This window comes from Mastigoproctus giganteus, chromosome 6 (assembly GCF_048544385.1).
Source record: "Mastigoproctus giganteus isolate SK-2022 chromosome 6, ASM4854438v1, whole genome shotgun sequence".
Lineage (NCBI taxonomy): Eukaryota > Metazoa > Arthropoda > Arachnida > Uropygi > Thelyphonidae > Mastigoproctus > Mastigoproctus giganteus.
The window spans coordinates 112,115,956-112,122,279 of NC_143580.1; positions in this window are offsets into that span (position 1 = coordinate 112,115,956).

Consider the following 6,324-nt stretch of genomic DNA (forward strand, 5'->3'; position numbering starts at 1 on the left):
TCCTAAAATAAGCCAGCTTTAAATCTGGTTTTGTTTACATGATTTTGAGAACCCAGTTGTCCCTGAGTTTTCTGACCTTAAATTACTTGTCATCCTAAAATCTTTATCATCCTTTACTAAATTGCACAACCAGGAATTTTCCATATTTGGAGTAAATTCTGGTATATTCCTCCTAGAAATACCAGGTCCATACCTGGTACTGCTCAGTAATACAATCCTTTGATAGGTTTTTTTTCTTCTAGGACCAATCTTTCATTTTTTTAAAGAATTTTATATTGATTCTTCACTATTTTACAGTGATAAAAAGTACAAAACTCCTCTACAAAATTCTTACAATCAAATAATTGCTTTTTTTTCCAATACAGTATTATAGCCTAGGATTTTGTATTATTGCACAGTAAGGCTTATTTAATGTTTGTGTGTATATATATATATATCTTAACTAGCCAAAACATTATGACCATCACTGTGTTTTAGCAATCAGCCATTCCTCTCTGCCTGATAGCACATGCTGCAGTGAGAACCAGTAAATGTGGTAGCATGAGGTCCATATGAAGTACTTGATCAACTTGATCTGAGGGACTTCAAAAAAAGGAATGATTACTGAGTACCAGTTGAAAGACAGCAATATAACAGAAACTGACTTGCAGGCTGTTCATAGAATGATGTAGTTAAGGTTTCCATGAGTAGATGGATAAAGTGTAAAGTGTGTTAGCTGTCTAACGGGTTCCCCCATCTCCGCATTGTGTACTCTGTTTGTGAAGCACAGTACTCTTTGGAGGCCAGATATTTAAAATTGTGTGGGATATGGTTGTGTAGTGTTATGTTCTGTTGTTTCTCTGACCATTCAGCTGTTGGACCCCTAATGGGACCCACCGTTGCCCACACTTAGCCATGAGGAGGCAGGTAGATTGTAGAGAGACCAGAAGTTGCTGCATCAATGGCAGATGCCCAAAGCTCATCGATGGTTGTAGTGAATGTAGGCTGTCCTGACTTGCACAAGCTAATAGGCAGAAAATGGTGGAATGGCTGAATATGGACACTAAACAGGGGACAATCAGACCGTGATCCCAAGAACCAACAATGTGGAATAGGTGCCCAGTCAACGCCTATCACCAACAGCACCTAAAGTTTTCTTCTGAATAGCATCGTTGGACTACTGACAACTGAAAAAAAAGTTGCCTTTTCCAATGAGCTACATTTCTTGTTATGCTGTGTGGATGGTGGATGAAGGCACAAATATTCCAATGTCCTAGTCCAACAGAAACAGGCAGGTGATGGTTGGTATGGAGGATGTTTTCCTGGGAATCTCTTGGAGCCCTCATATCCTGAGAGCACTCTCTGAATGCTAAAAATGACCAACCCATTGTGACTGATCAGATACACCCCTTCATGGTCCGTTCTCTCAGATGGCAATGGTGTGTTCCAGCAGAATAATGCACTCTGCCATTTTGCTGGTATTATTTGAGAATTTATTCAGCTGCCTTGGCTGCCAAATTTGCTAGACATAAATCCCAAAAAACTTTGTTGGGATTATGCAGATCAACAGATCTGGCACTTGCATCCTCAATTACGATCCTGGAAACATGGCACAACATAACTCCTGCAATGTTCAAAGGCCTTGTAGTGTCCATGCCTTGACATTTGATAGCACTAGCAGCAAGAGGAGAACATATAAACACAGAATGCCTTTAGCCAGCGGGTAGCTGATTACTGGAACAGAAATCTGTTGTTGTGGAAGTTGATAGCTTAAATAAATTTAAGGTTGAACTAGACAAACATTTGGAGTGACTGGATGGGTGAAATGGGAAGGTTTTTTTTTTTTTTTGGCTGATGCTCTATAAGCTTGCTTTCTTGCATCATATGCCTCAACTAATTCGAATGCTAATATAGACTTATCAGGTAAATGGTCATAATGATTTGACTGGGCAGTGTAACAGAAACAAGGTGTCACTCCGAGATCAGGAATGCAGAATCTGAATATGGTGATTATATGTGCACATAAAGGCCAGACATGACAGGATGGGAGGGAGAGGTTATATTAAATTTAATTAAGGTTTAAAAAAAGTTGATAGCTTAAAGGAGCACAGAAACTCAAACAGTATAACCAATAAACATAGGATGCCAGTGTAATATTGAGTCAGTCAGGTATGACATAACATTGGGAAAACAAAAATGAGGTGAGTATGTCATAAACCAAATGACTGTGATGAGTAAAATGAACAACTGTACAGCAAATAGAGTGGGCCAGCAAATCAGAATGTCTTATCATGAAGGATTTTAACTTTCCGGAATCTGAATGGAACTTATGGGTTAGCAGCTCACTTGTAGTTCACAGTAACTGCTTTGACAGCAACATGTTAGGGAAGCAACAAGAGAAAGAAATATTCTGGATCTGGTTATTAGCAGTTATGTATTAAGAATGTTATTAGCAGTTATGTATTGTCATGTATTAAGAATCTTTATGTAAAGAAACCTTTAGGTGGTAGTGATCATATTGTCATATTGTATAGTTGTGGGATATATTCAAAGAAATAGCTAGATAAGAATAAACAAAAGGGTTTTTGTTTTGCAGAGGCTCTTATTAATTGTCTCAGATATTCTTTAAACTCTTTTCAGTAGCAGATGTTGAAGAGAGGTAATCTTAAAAGCCAAAAACCATTTTACACCAACTATGAAATCAAAATTAAGTGGTAGAACTAAAAAGTGGCAACTGAGGTTTAAGATTGATAAATGTAAGATACTGCATTTGGATAGCAGTAATCCCAGAATACCATTTGGCACAAAACTCAAAGTAGTTTAACTGGGGAAAAAACCTAGCATTAATTATACAGTTCACATGAAATTCTCTGATCAGTGTAAACATTGGGCAGCCTATAAGATTCTGTCAACCATATATGAACGTTGCCAACAGTGACAGAGAGGTGATTATCCAATTGTGTAAAGCAATGAGATGGGTGAAGTGTGTAGTGTCTTTTTTAACTGATGCTAAAGGAAGGGGGATGAATCTGATTGGTCCACTTGATATTGATGGTTCGACTATTGATGATCCTGCTCAGATAGCAAACAAACTGAATGAGTATTTTGCATCTACATTCACACATGAGGAGTTATTAAGGTTTGAAAATGGCAGAAGGTTATCAAATTGTAGCAGGGTGCTTAGGATTTTGTAATAACTGAGAGCAAAGTGGAGGAGAAATTGTTGAAGTTAAACATAAGAAAGGCACCTGGGGTGGATGGGATTTATCTAGTTATATTAAAGGAGGCGGCAAACCAACTAAGCAAACCCTTAGCCATAATTATGACAGCATCCTTCGACTCAGGGGAGGTCCCCACGGACTGGAGATGTGCAAATGTATCCCCAATTCGCAAAGAGGTATCGAAGGGTGACACGAGTAACACAGACCACTTAGTCTAACTTCTGTTCCGGGTAAAATAATGGAGTCACTGGTTAAAGATGCAATGCAGGATCTAGACAAGACTGAAGCAATAATTCAGACACAGCATGGGTTTGTTAAGGGAAAGTCTTGTCTGAAAAATTTGATAGGATATTATGATGTGGTTACAAAGGAACTGGATGCAAAAAATAATTTTGATATCATATATTTGGATTTCAAGAAAGCTTTTGACACTGTTGCGCATGGAAGACTATTTTACAAATTGGAGCAGAATGGTATTAAGGGTAAGTTGCTACAATGGATAAAAGGATAGTTGAGTGGGAAAAGACAGAGAGTGTTAATTAATGGGTGCTGCTCTTTGTGGACTAATGTTATCAGTGGATTCCCACAGGGTTCGGTGTTGGGTCCACTGTTGTTTTGTATATTTATCAATGATATTGATGAAGGTATATCAGGCTTAATGTCGAAGTTTGCAGATGATACAAAGGTCGGCAGGGTTGTTAATGTCAGTAATGGCAGTGTGCTACTGCAACAGGATCTAGATAATTTGGGCAGATGGGTTAAGAAGTGGCAACTGAAGTTTAACCTTGATAAATGCAAAGTAATGCATATGGGTAGAAGTAACCCCAGAGAAACGTACCAGCTGTGAGGTAGTACACTTAAGGTGGTAGAAAATGAAAAAGACCTGGGAGTAATTGTTCAGTCAGATATGAAATTTTTGAGCAATGCAGACAGGCTGCCAGGGCAGGTCATGGGGTTTTGTCAATGATATATAGGAATTTTGCTAGCAGGGAAAAGGAGGTGATACTCCCTCTGTATAAGGCAATGGTCAGGCCACGCCTTAAGTACTGCATAGAGGTCTGGAGGTCTCATTTTAGGAACGATGTAGATTTGCTTCAGCGTGTACAGAGAAGGGCAACAAGATTGGTGAGGGGAATGAAGGGATCCTCTAACCAAAAGAGGCTTAAATTTTGCAATTCTGAGGTGTATAAAGCCTTGAATGGGTTGAGCACGCAGAATTCTGATGGGATCCTTCCACTTGTTCAGATTACGAACCTAAGGGGGCATAAATTCAAATTAAGAAACGACAGATGTAGAATAGGAGTGTGGAAATTTGCCTTTAGCCAGCAGGTGATTAATTGCTGGAACAAACTTTCATCAGTTGTTGTGGAAGTTGATAGGTTAAATAAATTTAAGGAAGAACTGGACAGGCATTTGGAGGGAATGGTGTGATTTTTTTTTTTTTTCGTTGATGCTGCATAAACTCATACACTTGCTTTCTTGCATCACATGCCACCACTACTACTACTATATGAGCTTGCTTTCTTGCATCATTTGCCACTACTACTACATACAGGTTTGAAAATTCTGTTTTAGGAATAACATAGATCTCTTGGAAAGAAGATCACACTGCTTCTACAGGGATGGGATACACTTAAATAGAAAGGGTGCAAGAATATTTGCTGATGCTATCGATGCAGTGTTAGGTGGGTTGGAAAACTGCTAGCTTGGGGGGGATACAAGGACTAATAGATTAACAGTAGACACTGGCAGAGGTGAAAGTGATTCTTGCACTGCTTTTATTGAAATGAGCAGAAGCCTGGAAAACAAGATGCAGGATATTTCAGACACTGCTGGGAGTCATTGCGGTACAAGTAAACATATGGCTTGTGTTAGGGTAGCTAAGAATAGGAACAGGTGTATGTATACTTGCGTGTACGCCAATGCTAGGAGTTTGGTAAATAAATTTGATGAATCTGAGGTATTGCTCAAAGCATCAAAGGTGGATATTGTTGGGATATCAGAGACGTGGCGTCACACAGATATAAGGAATGCAGAACTGGAATCTGGGGAGTACAACGGCTACAGAAAGGATAGACAGGAGAGGAAGGGAGGAGGGGTTATGCTATTAGTTAAGAAACACATAAAATCCAAGGAAGTGAAGCCAGTCGACATCGCTGAACAGTGCAGTGTCAAGTCAAGTCAGTTTGGTGTGACATAAGCATGGAGATCAAAATTGAGAGTAGGACTGTGCTATAGGCCTAATGACTCTGATGAGTATAATAAGAAAATGTACAGGGAAATAGAGTGGACCAGTAAATCTGAGAGACTTATAATGGGGGATTTTAATTTCCCAGATATTGACTGGAATTTGTGGGTTGGTCACTCACACTTTTGTGCATTTTTATTGGATGATTGTTTTCTACATCAGCATGTTCGGTAGGCAACTTTAGGGAGTAATATACTTGATTTGATTATCAGTAGTGATTCTTCATGCATTAAGAATCCGCAGATAAAGGAACCACTAGGTGACAGTGATCACAGTGTGTGAAGTGGGATTTACTCAAAGAGGTAACTACCATTAGGGGTAAAGGGAAGGCTTATTGCTTTTGTAAAGGCGACTACGATGGACTGAGACAGTATTTAAATTCTATACAGTGGGACCAACTGATGATGTTACCAACAGCAAATTCAAAATGGGAAGCATTCAAAGAACTTATCTAGGAAGCTACTAGGCTTTACATACGTACAGGCTAACCTCGATTTAGGGACGCCCTAAATCGAGGTTAGCCTGTGCAGACATTGCTCCTTAAAGCTCTTCAAACAGAGAAGTTTTTCCTGATTTATTTTCTGCTTTATTAGTTTAAATTGTCATATTAACTTATTTTCTAGAGTAGCTTTATATTCCTAGTTACGATACTTAGTTTAAAGTTTAACTTAGACAGAGATTTCGTAGATATTACTTAGTATCGGTAACGGTATCAAATCCACGTGTCACAAATTGAACGAGAGGTCTTTTAACCAAATTTAGTCGATTTATTAACCAATTGTTATATCAAATTATCTTCTATAAATAGATTATAGACCTAGTCAGGATCCTTAGTTTATTCTAAATTGAGATAGCGAGATTTCGAAGCTAATCAAT